This window comes from Macaca mulatta, chromosome 7 (genome assembly GCF_049350105.2).
Source record: "Macaca mulatta isolate MMU2019108-1 chromosome 7, T2T-MMU8v2.0, whole genome shotgun sequence".
Classification (NCBI taxonomy): domain Eukaryota; kingdom Metazoa; phylum Chordata; class Mammalia; order Primates; family Cercopithecidae; genus Macaca; species Macaca mulatta.
Genome location: NC_133412.1, coordinates 176053610 through 176068727, shown reverse-complemented (window position 1 = coordinate 176068727; position 15118 = coordinate 176053610). Strand labels below are relative to the sequence as shown.

Here is a 15118-nt window from a genome sequence, read left to right as displayed (position 1 = left end):
TCCCACAGAGAAACTTCTGAATGAATATTCTGACATATTAACAGCAGTTATCACCTGGTGATGAGATTATGAGTCTTCTTTAAAAGAGAAAAACAAAGGCTCATGCCTGTAATCCTAACACTTCGGAAGCTGAGGCGGGAAGATCCTTTGAGGCCCGGAGTTCTAGATTAGCCTAGATAACATAGTGAGATCCTGTCTCTACAAATAATTTTTAAAAATAATTAGGGCCAGATGCGGTGGCTCACGCCTGTAATCCCAGTACTTTGGGAGGCTGAGGCAGGCGGATGACTTTGAGGTCAGGCGTTCAAGAGCAACCTGACCAATATGGCAGAACCCCATCTCTACTAAAAATACAAAAATTAGCTGGGTGTGGTGGCACACACCAGTAATCCCAGCTACTTGGGAGGCTGAGGCAGGAGAATCGCTTGAACCCGGGAGGCAGAGGTTGTAGTGAGCCGAGATTGCACCACTGCACTACAGCATGGCGACAGAGCAAGACTCCGTCTCAAAAAAAGAAAAAAGGAAAAGAAAGACAAAACCTTTAGTTCTACTTAAAACTTTCTACAACAAACAAGTATTACTTTAAACAATATGTTTAGCAGTAAAAATAAGTATGAAATTGGGGGTCATTTTTAGTCTCAGCTCAGGTTAAATAATGAACAAACTATTCTTATGTTTTAAAAAATTCTGAAGAGATAGATTACATGGCCCAGTGCTTGGTATTTGCTTTCAAATATGTACTCCTCCAATACAAGGTGGCTAGCTTTCAAGTACCATGGAAAATACCAAGGAAAACGAATTGACTCAACCTCCAGAAGAAGCTGCCACCCCCAAAGATGAATCAATTTCCTCCCTGAGGATATTCTAATCTTTCTTCCCAAATGTACAAGAAAAAATAATGCACTAGTCAATAGCACTGCCATATGTTCATGCACGATTTTCCTTTATGAATTAAAAAAATAATAACACAAGCTAAAAAAAAAATCAAGTAGTACAGAACTGTATGAAGGTAGGCAGTAAAATCCTGACTAGTCCCTATTCCCTCTTGGCTCCTAAATCTTACTCTCTAGGTACAATGGCCAAACTTACAGAAGACAGGCTCAGAGTGATCCACTTTCCCACTATGACACAAAGAGTAAACAGAGGAGTCCTAACAAGTCTGAGCTTCTCCATCTCCGTTTGCTATGCGATTATACCAAAAGCATGCTCCCAGCTCTGGGAGAACTGTCAACCAATTTAGGAAACAGAAATCAATTTTGAAAAAGAATTCCAACTCTTATAGAAGCATGTATTCTAAAAATTGGGAGAAAATATTCCATTGATAAAAGAAAAAGTCTATCTAATTCAAACAGCAACTAATTATATACTGCAGCTCAATATTAATTCTAATATAAAACCACTAATTTTCCATTTGTTTTAATATTTAAAATAGTTACAAACTGGTTACTTCACTCAGATTATAGTAAAATTTCAACTTACTTGAAAGTCAGCAGATGACAAATGAAATGACCATAGTTCATCACAAAAGTCTAACTGGTGATTTTAAAAAGCAGGGCAAAGACCGGGCGCGGTGGCTCACGCCTGTAATCCCAACACTTCAGGAGACTGGAGTGGGTGGATCGGGAGGTCAAGAGATCAAGACTACCCTGGCCAACGTGGTAAAACCTCATCTCTACTAAACATACAAAAATCAGCTGGGCGTGGTGGCGCATGCCTGTAGTCCCAGCTACTTGGGAGGCTGAGGTTGCAGTGAGCCAAGATCGTGCCACTGCACTCCAGCCTTGGTGACAGAGCAAGACTTCATCTCTCAAAAAAAACCAAAAAAACAAAAAAAAAAGCAGGGCAGGGAATTACTCCAAAGTGTGTCCCTTGCTTTTTACTTCACAATACAGTAGATTATGCCAAATAAAAGTGCTCTAAGGTTCTAAAAAGCGTCAGATGAGGCTGCTTGAACAGGTGGTTCTGTATACCTGGCCAGAACCCTGCAGAGAGACACAGGTAATGTGGGGGTTCATACTGGAGGAGATGAGATGCAAATGGCAGCATACCAGACCTAGAAACAGACGGCAGGCCAGCTGATTAAAAACCAGGTCATGAGATGCACTCAGGAATATGTAAGGACAAAAGGCGAAAACGATCTGCGGTAAATTGAGGGTCAACTCTGGGGGTCTGCTTGTTTAAAACTGGCTCGAAGGGTTCCTTCCTTTAATAAATACTTGGTAAATGAACAACAAATGAACCTTAAGCTTCTGCTGTAAAATCTCAAGTCTGAGAGCACACTATTATCTACCTTAACTGAGTAAGGAATGTATGTATGATCACCAGTGACATCATCTTTGAGCAAACACAGGCACAGGCTGAACAAGTGATGCAGGAGTCCCTGGAGTAGCCCAGCACAGGGGTTAGTCCTGCCCGTGGTTCTTGGGCAGATGTTATCTCCTCAGAGTCCCTCCTGCTACATCAGTAACAAGGCCTGTAAAGCCTGTGCCCACTGTCTGCAACTAGATTTAGCTACAAATTATAAGACACATACAAGTATTTGTTGAATGCTACTCCATTTTCATCTCCTCTTTTGTTTTTTAACTGGGCGTGGTGGCTCAAGCCTGTAATCCCAGCACTTTGGGAGGCCGAGACGGGCAGATCACGAGGTCAAAAGATCGAGACCATCCTGGCTAACACGGTGAAACCCCGTCTCTACTAAAAAATACAAAAAGTAGCTGGGCGAGGTGGCGGGCGCCTGTAGTCCCAGCTACTCGGGAGGCAGGAGAATAGCGGGAACCCGGGAGGCGGAGCTTGCAGTGAGCTGAGATCCGGCCACTGCACTCCAGCCTGGGCGACAGAGCGAGACTCCGTTTCAAAAAAAAAAATAAATAAATAAATAAATAAATAAATAATCAGCTGGTGGTAGGAAGAGTAAGACAGTAACACAGTAGATTCCGAATGCTGCAGCTGAAGTTATATAGGACATCTGCCATACTGTAAACAATACGGTATTCTTACTAATGTGACCTGTAAGTCACGTAACTTTTTAGATTTTCTTGGATGGCCGGGTGCAGTGGCTCATGCCAGTAATCCCAGCACTTTGGGAGGCCGAGGCAAGAGGATCACTTGAGGTCAGGGGTTCAAGACCAGCCCGGCCAACATGGTGAAACTTCATCTCTACTAAAAATACAAAAATTAGCTGGGCGTGGTCGTGCATGCCTGTAATCCCAGCTACTTGGAAGGCTGAGGTAGGACAATCGCTTGAATCCCGGAGGCAGAGGTTGCAATGAGCCGAGATCGTGCCACTGCAGCCTAGCCTAGGCAACAGAGCGAGACCCTGTCGTAAAAAAAAAAAAAAAAAAAAAAAAGATTTTCTTGGAGATCACCCTGATGACTCAAATCTAAAGTAAAGGAAGAAAGCACGCTACTATAACTACTTAAATGAAGACACATGGTGTGTCTACTAGGTGCTTGGAAGGTTGTGATGAAATGAAACTAATCTGTAAAAGGAATTACCATCTAATACTTACTAGCAAATAAACACTTTTCATTCTTTTCATTGTTCCCAATGTCCAATAAAAATTAGACAGACATTTGCTGAATGAATGCCTGCGGTGCTGTAATATGTACAATGTCAACATTTGAGGTTTCCTGTCCCACAAGATAAAAGGCAGCACAGGTTATATACAGGGTAAGAAAGACCCAGGTCAAATCCTGGCTCTGTCTCAAAATAAAATGAGTTGGTCTAGCAGTGCATGGCACACAGCACTGTATGACTATGTTATCTTTAGCAACGCCCTGACCTTCCCAAGAATTAGTTCTCACCAATAAAGCCAGGTTATCACCTAACTGAGAAAACACCACCACAGTAGGTACTCCTCCTCCCTCCCTCCTTTCCTCACAGAATGTTCTGGACTAGAATTTACTCAGAATATAGTCATCTGCACAAGCAATGCTGTTGACAGACCTTGTCTCTTACTGTATTCCTGCTCTACATAATGCTCAGCTTTTGTTTTCTTTAATCAAGGTACATGGATGTCTCCCATACTTTTCAGAATCTCTGAGGCTATTCCCTTCCCACCACCTACCCTGTTCCTTTACAGAGTTATACCCGTAGCTGCTGGTAGGACAGTAATGAAAATGAAAAGTGCACTTTTCAAAACCTCCCACGTGGTTTCCTTAAGTGAAGCAAAAAAAAGCTTTCAACCTTAAGTGAAGCAAAAATAAGCTTTTCTTATTTCAAGAAAATAAAATGTGTTCCCAGCTACCCTCATAAAAAAACAAAAGATAAGCAGATGCTTAAAAGTCAGTGGATAGGGCCGGGCGCGGTGGCTCAAGCCTGTAATCCCAGCACTTTGGGAGGCCGAGGCAGGCGGATCACAAGGTCAGGAGATCGAGACCACAGTGAAACCCCGTCTCTACTAAAAATACAAAAAATTAGCCGGGCGCGGTGGCGGGCGCCTGTAGTCCCAGCTACTCAGGAGGCTGAGGCAGGAGAATGGCGGGAACCCGGGAGGCGGAGCTTGCAGTGAGCCGAGATCGCGCCACTGCACTCCAGCCTGGGCAACAGCGTGAGACTCCGTCTCAAAAAAAAAAAAAAAAAAAAAGTCAGTGGATAGAAGATGAAACAGGAAGGAAGAGGAGCAGGAGAAATACAAACTACCTACAAAAAACTGCTCTTAAACAAAGAAAACAGGGATCCATGGGGATTTTTCCAACTCTGGCAACAACAATCTTAATTCTGCCCCTTATTGATTAAAAATTCACCAATCTGGAAGTGAGGAGCCACTGGGGGCAGGAACTCATGAAGTAAACGCTGATCAGAACAATGAGCAAAATCCATGCTGCTTAAGAAAATGCCAGCACCTTTCCACCGGCCCGGGCATCTGCACCCATCACCCTTCCCCAATGTTGACAGGGTGCGCAAAGTGGGCCTGCCTTGTGCAACTTGGCTGACATTCCAATCTGTCGGTCAGAAGCAGAAGAATCCATCCACTGTTATAACCATTATGGAGAGCACAGATGAATGAGTTATGGGCTTCCTCATAATATCACTTAAAGACAGAATGTGAAATCCTCATTCTTCAAGAAAGTTTACAAAATTCCAAAAGCCTAATCAAGCATTTACTGAATTAAACTTACTATGTACAAAGCACTGTATTAAATAGCAAGCCAAAATAAAAAGCAAAAATGAACCGATTTCCCACAGTAGCTTGAGACAACACACAGGTAACAGAAGAGAACAAATACAGAAATAACAACACAGATGTAGGACAGTATGGGAATGCCAAGTAATCAGCAGATGATGATCATGACCAATGAAGGAGAGCTTCCTAAAGGTTCAGCAGCTATTCTGATAAGCAGAAACAACAGCTAACATCTGAGAATGTATTATGTATGAGCCATTGTTTTAAGGTCTTTACAATGATTTTTTAAAATCTTCTCTGATAGTTCCATTATCACTCTCATTCACAAACGAAGAAACTGAGGCTCACAGAAGTAATTTGGTTAGGGTCACACAGCTGGTAAATATCAGGTAAGGTATAAGGTTTACGACCTCTATGCATGGCTGGGCGCAGGGGCTCACACCTGTAATCCCAGCACTTTGGGAGGCTGAGGTGGGCAGATCACACGGTCAGGAGTTTGAGACCAGCCTGGCCAACACAGTGAAACCCCGTCTCTACTGAAAAAAAAAAAAAAAAATTAGCTGGGCATGGTGGCTCGTGCCTGTAATCTCAGCTGCTTGGGAGGCTGAGACAGGAGAATTACTTGAACCAGGGAGGCAGAGGTTGCAGTGAGCCAAGATCGCACCACTGCACTTCAGCCTGGGCAACAGAGCAAGACTCCCATCTCCAAACAAAACAAACAAAAACCTCTATGCACAATCCTTCCCTCCTTCCCTCCCTTCCTTCTTTTAAAAAAGACCAGCCGGGTGCAGCAGTGAGAAGCAGGAAAAGAGTAGAACAAGGAGTTCCATCTGCAATTGTGAACAACCAGTTGAGATAACTCACTACCTTCGGACCAGCCAACACAGTTCTCTCTCTTAAGGACAGAAGACAGAGGCAGAAGAGCTCTTCAGATTAGAACAGCCTCCTTGGTACAGGGAACCAAGGCTAATCAACATACTGTATCTAGCTTGAATGAAGTTAACAGAACTGTGGTTGATGAAGTGATGGAAAGCAGGGGTAAAAAACAGATGGATGCTAAACTTTACTTGTTTCTATATTCATTTTAATTCAATGAACTAAATGCCCTAGTACCCTCAGTAAGTCTCAAGTGCAAAAGAAGGGAGGAATGCAGACGAAAATTGCCACAGTAACCTTAACTCACCCTTCCCTCCCGCTAGATACTGCAGATATTCAGAACACCGTGTGATCTTGCATATTCTATGCAGAGCAATAGGCTGGCACCATACAGTTGGCTGATGACAAGACTTATAGCCTTCTCAGAGCTTTTTAAAAAAAATATTTTTGAAACACTTGCTGTAGCATTAGGTACCACAGAGGAAACATTACATCAATTTCTCTCTCATCACTCAACTGAACATGCCAAAATTCTCTTTAAAAATATAGTAACAAATACTGTGGCATCTTTTATTATTAAAATAAGAAATGAGTTATTACAACTTGCTGAGAATCAGAGTTTAAATAATTTAAGTAAAGCAACTGTGCCACCTGGTGGGCACAGACATTACTACAGTAAACATCTGAATGCTCCCTCTCTGGGGTGGAAACAGCACAAAAAGTCAAGCCAGAGATTCTGCCTAAGGATTTCATCAATCAGTCCTTCCAAGTAGGTAACAAAATGTACTTTCTTTATAAAAATGCTATTTCTTGGCCAGGTGCGATGGCTCACCCCTGTAATCCCAGCACTTTGGGAGGCCGAGGCAGGCAGATCATGAAGTCAGGAGATCGAGACCATCCTGGCTAACACAGTGAAACCCCATCTCTACTAAAAATAAAAATAAAAATAATTTTTTTTAAATTAGCCGGGCGTGATGGCGGGTGCCTGTAGTCCCAGTCACTAGGGAGGCTGAGGCAGGAGAATAGTGTGAATCCGGGAGGCGGAGCTTGCCGCGAGCTGAGACTGTGCCACTGCACTCCAGCCTGGGCGACAGAGCAAGACTCTGTCTCAAAAAAAAAAAAAAAAAAAGGCATTTCTTAGTGGGAATTTGTTAAAATCCCACTTTACAGAATAAGTCAGTCCCCAACGCCAACTCCCAGAGAAGTGACTTGTCTGAATTTGGCAGAGTCACCAGTAGTTGCTGGTAGGGCAGCGATGAAAATGAAAAGTGCACTTTTCAAGACCTCCCACATGGTTTCCTTAAGTGAAACAAAATAAGTTTTTAACCTTAGAAAATTAAATGTGCTCCAGCTACCCTCATACAAAACAAAAGACTGGCCAGATGCAGTGGCTCATGCCTATACCCTGTAATCCCAGCACTCTGATAAGCCAAGATGGGAGGATTACTTGAGCCCAGGAGTTTGAGATCAGCTCGGGCAACATAGTGAGCCTCCATTTCTTAAGATTTAAACAAAAAACAAAAAAAACATAAATGCTTAAGGTGATGGATAAAAGATAAAAGATGAAACAGGAAGCAGACTAACAGAAATACAAGCTACCTGCATCAAATCGCTCCAAACAAAGAAGGGGACCCACGAGGACTTTTCCCCAACTTTCTATCTCTGGCAGCAATAATCTTAATTTTGTTCATTAAAGATGAAAGAGAGTCTGTGTTACAGGAAGGCTCGGGGGGTTCTTTAGCTCTGAAAAAGAAGCTAAACCCCATTGTGAGACAGAGTATGAGAAGGTGGGCTCTCCTGGCCTGTGAGAGGGAGTTGGGAGGGGCAGGCTCTCCCACTGTTAAGTCCTACCATTTGCAATGTGGAGGGTTTTCTATTCTTAATCCAATAGAGTAGCCTTCAACAAGCACTGCTATATAAACAAGATATTTAAGAGCTTTCAATGTAGGTCGCAGCAAAGTTATCTTTTATAAAATACATTATGTTGAAATTACTCTCCACTGATTTAACAAATATTTCAGGCCTACTGTGTGCCTGGTGCTGCTTCGATAGCTGTGATTAAAATAGACAATCTCTGCCCTTACGGAACTCGCATGTCTGACTGGGGAGACAGAAACAGTCATACAAATAATGAATTCCAATTCTTATAAGTGCCCGCAAAAAAGAACTATGAATGCACATAATTGAGGAACCTGATCTGCAGAATCAAGGAGGGCTTTCTTTTCAACGGGGGAGAGGACATTATAAATTCCTGTGTACTTGTGTTATTTATAGTAGGAAAAAAGAAGAAAATCTAAATGTTCAAGAATAAGATTTGGGCCAGGAGCAGAAGCTTACGCCTGTAATCGCAACACTTTGGGAGGCTGAGGTAGGTCGACCACTTGAGGTCAGAAATTCAAGACCAGCTTGGCCAACACGGTGAAACTCCAACTCTACTAAAAATACAAAAATTGCCAGGCGTGCTGGTACATGCCTGTAATTCCAGCTACTTGGGAGGCTGAGGTACAAGAAATAATGGAACCCAGCCGGGCGCGAAGGCTCACGCCTGTAATCCCAGCACTTTGGGAGGCCGAGACGGGCAGATCACGAGGTCAGGAGATCGAGACCAGCCTGGCTAACACGGTGAAACCCCGTGTCTACTTAAAAAAAAAAAAAAATACAAAAAACTAGCCGGGCGAGGTGGCGGGTGCCTGTAGTCCCTGCTACTCGGGAGGCTGAGGCAGGAGAATGGCGTGAACCCAGGAGGCGGAGCTTGCAGTGAGCTGAGATCCGGCCACTGCACTCCAGCCTGGGCGACAGAGTGAGACTCCGTCTCAAAAATAAAATAAAATAAAATAAAAATAATTAATGGAACCTGGGAGGCGGAGGTTGCAATGGGCTGAGACCATGTCACTGCACTCCAGCCTGTGCTACAGAGCAAGACTGTGTCAAAAAAAGAAAATGAAAAAAGAAAAAGAAAAAGGAGAAAGCTTCTCACTACTGCAGCCGGCTGGTCTTTTTTAAAAGAAGGAAAAGAAAAGAAAGAAAGAGAGAGAGAGAGAGAGAGGAAGAAGAAAAGAGAGAGAGAGAGAGAAAGAGAGATGTGGGTGAATAAATTATGCTACAAGATGGGATATTATTCAGGATCAAAACTCGGTTTAATTTTTAATTGCAGGAAAATTAAAGTTGAAAACCGTTACACAGAAGATGTAACCATTTGTGCTTAAAATAAGAGTGCATATAAGCATACAGAAAAGATCCAGAAGCAAACTTTAATAGTGGTTATGTCCACACGGTGGGGTAAGTTAGAGGCTATTTTTAATAATAAAAATAAGTGTGTGTGTGTGTGTGCATGTGTGTGTGTGTGTAACTCTTCCCTGAATTACTTGAGAGTAGCTTTCATATATTATGACTCTTAAACCTTCAGCAAGTGTTTTCTAAGGGTACATATACTGTCCTACATAACCACAGGACAGTAAATTAAATATGGAAACAACACTTTAATCTGCATCCATAGAACAATTTGGTGAACTGATCCCAAAATGTGCTTTACATGTGCTGAAGAATTTTAAAGTAAATCCCAATTATTTCATTTCATCCCTACATATATTAATATACACCTCTTTTTAAAATGTGGGCATATTTGTTACATAACACCAATGCCATTAATACACCAAACAAAAACAGCAAAATTCCTTGGTATATGAAACTGTTATACTCACACTAGATTGGTCTAACATGTACAAGTCCAACAGCAGCAATTATTGGAGCGGATGTGGGGCAAATAAACTCTGCATTTTACTGGTAGCACTGTAAACCAGTCTGACCACTTTGAAAATAATTTGGCACTGATCTCTCAGAGCTAAGCATATATATTCCAGACGGGTATCAAGAAATAGGTCCAAGAATGCTCCCAGCAGTAATATTTGTAATAGTCAAGAACTGATAATGGATGTCCACTGTCAACAGAAAGGATAAACTAAAACTGAAAAAATGAAATGTTTTTCTGTATAAAGATACAGATTAGACATTAATACGATTACAAGGTAAATTACTGTTTAATAGAAGGCTTCCACTAGTATGTAAATTCAGCTCATTCAGCTATGTTTATTCTAGTAAGTTTTGCCCATTTTAGCTAGTTCTAGAGCACTTGAAAAAATTAAAATGATAAAAATATTTTTCACACACTCAAAAGACTCATTTTAATCACACGCTTCAACCTCTTCTAGTCATATATTTTTAAAAAGCTGAAAACCAGGCCAATATAGGCTTACCCTATCACTACTGCTGCTCACACACAAGTCAAAGAATTAATAAGTTGTTTTGCTTTGTTTTTTCCCCCTCAACTTTGTATTTTAGAATCGGGGGCACGTGTGCAGGTTTGTTACAAAGATACACAGCGTGATGCTGAGGTTTGGGGTACAAATGATCCATGACTCACTCAGTACAGTACTTAAGAGGTTCTTTTTAAGCCCCTGTCCCCATCTCTCTCCCCATTCTAGGTAGTCCCCAGTGTCTTGTTGATTGGTCCCATCTTTATGGCCATGTGCACCCAATGCTTACCTCCCACTTGTAAGTGAGAATATGTGATATTTGTTTAAGTACACTTCTCCTTCACAGCGCTCAATCAACTTACTTACCAGTGCAGTTTCCCGTAGACTGTAAGCTACACTTGGGCAGGGACTTGTCAGATTGTTTGTGTATTTCGCCAGTGCCTGCCAGCACTTGGTACACAAGCAGTTGTGCAAGTTACTGAGTAAACAAGTGATAGCCACAAGGTAAGGGACAAAGAAGGAAACGTTAGAAGATTCCAGACAACCCAAGTTACAGAGCAAATGGCAGAAAAGCCTGTATTTGCAAATCTCTATCCACAGGAATCCCGCACTCCCACCACCTTCTCATTCATTCAACAACTTATTTATCATACACCCACCACATGCCAAGAGGGGACTGACAGAACTGAACACACATACCAAGTTCCTCCACTCAGTTTTACAGTACAGTGGAGAGAGATGAGAGACATAAAATAGATAATATGATGTCAGCTGATGATAAGCAGAACGAAAGAAAGCGAGTTAAGACAGTTAGTGGTTTGTGTGGTGAAAGAAGGCTTCTCTGATATAATGACACTTAGGCAATAACCAGAACAAACTGAGGGGGTGAGCCATGTAGACATCTAGGAGAAGAGTACTCTAGAAGAAGAGAACAGAGAAGACCCTGAGGAGGATATTTTGGGTGAGTTCAAGAGGGGAGAATTGGGGTCAGACTGTGTAGGGCCTTGTTACTTCCAGGTTCTTTTTTTGTGTTATTATTATTTTCTTTTTTCTTTTTTTTTTAAGACAGGGTCCTGCTGTCGCTCAGGCTGGAGTGCAGTGGCACAATCACAGCTCACTGCAGCCTGGACCTCCTGGGCTCAAGTGATCCTCCCACCTCAGCCTCCCAAGAGGCTGACACTACAGGCATGCACCATCATGCCTGGTTAATTATTTTGTAAAGATGGAGTTTTGCCATGCTGCCCAGGCTATGTCAGCAGGTTCTTTTGACTTTAACTTACAATGAATTGAAAAGCTATTGGGATGCTTTGAATAGAGACACCTGACATTTACTATGTATCTACATGAAAGTTTAGAATTATATATGACATAACTGCACATTATTCATATTACTTGAAACTTTCATATACGATACAGTAAGTCAAACATCCTAAAGTAGAAATGAATTTTGTGTATGTCATAGGTACAGCTCTTATTCCAAGAAAGCTGAAACTTATTTTTAAATCCCTAATTTAAACTTGTCTTTTGACTCAACTTTAAATTACCTACCTCCACCATGTTACATGCAATTCTTTTCTTTAGAGTTAATAGCTAGCTTAAAAAAAAAAAATCAGGCCAGGCACAGTGGCTCATGCCTATAATCCCAGCAATTTGGGAGGTCAAGGCGGGCGAATCACAAGGTCAGGAGTTCGAGACCAACCTGGCCAACATGGTGAAACACTGTCTCTACTAAAAATACAAAAAATTAGCTGGGCATGGTGGCGGGTACCCATAATCCCAGCTACTAGGGAGGCTGAGGCAGGAGAATCGCTTGAACCTGCGAAGCAGAGGTTACAGTGAGCTGAGACTATGCCACTGCACTCCAGCCCAGGCATCAGTGCGAGACTCTATCTCAGAAAAATCAGCCAGCTTGTTTTTGGCACAGCTGATGATCTCCATTTTTGTCTATTTTAACACTGAGACCCATGATTCTTACCACTGGACCAGTTTTTCCTCATTTTTATAAAATAAAAAACCCAAAATCCAAACACTTAAATAACTGCACAAACACTTACTATATATAACTTATAAAATGCATAATGCATAAACGAGCAAGACCATCTGTTTCTATGGATATCCAATAGCCAAAAGTTACCTTGCTAAATTCTACACTCAAGGCAACAGCAGCCCATCTGAGAAATTTGCTCCTTCAGGGAACTATCAACATCATTCAGTATGAGCAATTTAGTTGATTATTTATTTTTTAAAAAGCAAACTATAAACAACAGACAAGGCTATAATTGAGTTTCCCCTCTAGTTCCACTCCCCTTCTTTTCAAGCCCTACCTTAAATAATAATAATAATAATCATCATCATCATCATCATCAAACAACAACAAAAAATCCTCAGATTAATCTATCCTTTTTATTAAGACTCTTGGGCCACAGTTTTGCGTTATATTTGACCACACGTGCCTGGGTAAACTTTTTGTGTTTCGTAAGTCAGTAAAAGGAACCAGAATGGGCCTACAATCTGGCCTAAACTCCACATATATATATACATATTTTTTTGGGACGGAGTCTCGCTCTGTCACCCAGGCTGGAGTGCAGTGGCCGGATCTCAGCTCACTGCAAGCTCCGCCTCCCGGGTTTGCAACATTCTCCTGCCTCAGCCTCTCGAGTAGCTGGGACTACAGGCGCCGCCACCACGCCCGGCTAGTTTTCTGTATTTTTTAGTAGAGACAGGGTTTCACTGTGTTAGCCAGGACGGTCCCGATCTCCTGACCTCGTGATCTGCCCATCTCAGCCTCCCAAAGTGCTGGAATTACAGGCTTGAGCCACCGCGCCCGGCCTCCACATATACTTTAAACTCTAATACGCTCATTTTGTTAACGTTCAGCTGCTTCTCTAGACGAACGAAGTCCAAACTTGAAGTAGGTCTACATGTAAGCACAGAGACAAGAGGGGACTGCCAAAAGTACAATGCACAACAAAGGGGTGTCCGTGTGAAGGCAAGAGGTGGTATCCTAAAGCCGGTGGGTAGGGCTGAGCAAGGTGGGCATTTAGGGTGCAGACCAATTGGAATGAGGATGGAGTCGCCAAAGGTGGGCAGCGTGGAATGGAGTAAAGAGGATGTGCAGACATGGGGTATAGAATCCATGCAAAGGGTAGCTGCACAATATCACAACGGGGACTGAGGAAAGATGATATTGTATCACAGCAACAGACTGCCTCATAGGGGTTCAACAGAAACGTGGAGTAAATGATGGAACAGTGCGCCTATACTTAACGGCATTTAATAGTCTTTAAAGACACGTAAAAGGCTGCCTGAACCAGTCACTAAGCCCACAACCCTATGGTCTCCATCTCTTTGGGGCAAGTTGAGATGCTCCTGACTTGACTTCCTGAATTTTCATCATGCCTCCTTTTAACAGCACTGACCTGGTTAGGCAATCAACTTCTCTGACTTGGAATTGTATCAACAGCTTACTACCACCAATAAACCTCTTCTCTACTCTTCTCTAAACCACAGGACTGTCAAGAGCTTTTTAGTGTAAATCATATCACTTCTAGCTAAAAAACCTTCAAGGGATCCTCCAAACCTTTAAGAAGCTGGCCTGCTTTTCCAGTTTCATTTCTCTATGCCCCAGGGACAACACTTGTCAGAGTCAGGCAAATCTCCAAAATTAAGCACTGGATTTCCTCTGCACATCTTCACACCTTTAAAAATGAAAATGCTGGCCGGGCACGGTAATTTCAACACTTTGGGAGGCTGAGGCAGGCGGATCACTTGAGGTCAGGAGTTCAAGACCAGCCTGGCCAACGTGGTGAAACCCTGTCTCTACTAAAAATGCAAAATTAGCTGGGTGTGGTGGCGCATGCGCATGCAATCCCAGCTACTCCGGAGGCTGAGGCAGGAGAACTGCTTGAACTCAGGAGGCAGAGGTTGCAGTGAGCCAAGATCGCGCCACTGTACTCCAGCCTGGGCAACAGAGCGAGACTCCATCTCAAAAAAAAAAAAAAAAAAAAAAAGGAAATGCTATCATTTCCTCTGTTTAGGGTGCACTTAGGCCCCTTGGTCCAGCCAGCAAACTCCTACTCATACTTCCACATTTCAATCAAATGTCAACCATCTTCAACTCTTTATTTCTACCTAGGAAAGCCAGCACCTTCTGCTAAGTCCCAAGGGAAACATCAGAATACTGACTCAATGGTACATGGGAGATGCTTGATGTAAAAATGATGTGAGTCAACTGTACTCTTCTCCAGTAAGTGAACATTTTCCAGTTTCTCAGTCTGCCACCCTCCAGATTACACATGATGGCAATGTATACTTCATTCACTCCTTTGTTGCTGAAATCTCAAGTCATGGTTTCATCAAGTAATTTTCCATGACCATTTAATATTTAAACTCATTGTTCTAATCTATGTTATTGGGAATTATTTACACTTTCTCAACATGAAATGTCTCTACAGGCCACATTTTCTAGGCATATCCCGTAAGTTATATCTCTCATTAAATGAGTTTTACTTAGACACAGCCCAAAAAAACTAGTATAATATTAATGTTTTAAGCATTGAATTATAATTTATTAAATGAAGCAGCCTACGAAGGCAGACAGGTGTGGTAAATATAGTCTGGAGACAAGAGATCTAGCTAAAACTGGGCTACTATAGTAACTAGCTATGGGACCTTAACCATTTGACTTTACTTCTGTAGACCCCAGTGTTTTTATCTCTAAAAAGGAAGAGTTGCCCTAGGAAAACTACATATAAATTATTTGCTCACATGTTCATTTTTTCTGTCTCTCCATTAGAGTATGAGATTCCTGAACCTTTCACTCCTGGTACATTCCCAGACACAAAGCTGTTCAATTTAAAA

General features: G+C 42.1%; 1 protein-coding gene across 5 annotated transcripts in view; it reads right to left on the bottom strand.

The window, feature by feature from the left end:
- Positions 1-15118, bottom strand: part of RCOR1 (REST corepressor 1) — a 132900-nt gene that overhangs the window by 33407 nt on the left and 84375 nt on the right. The window lies entirely within an intron of this gene.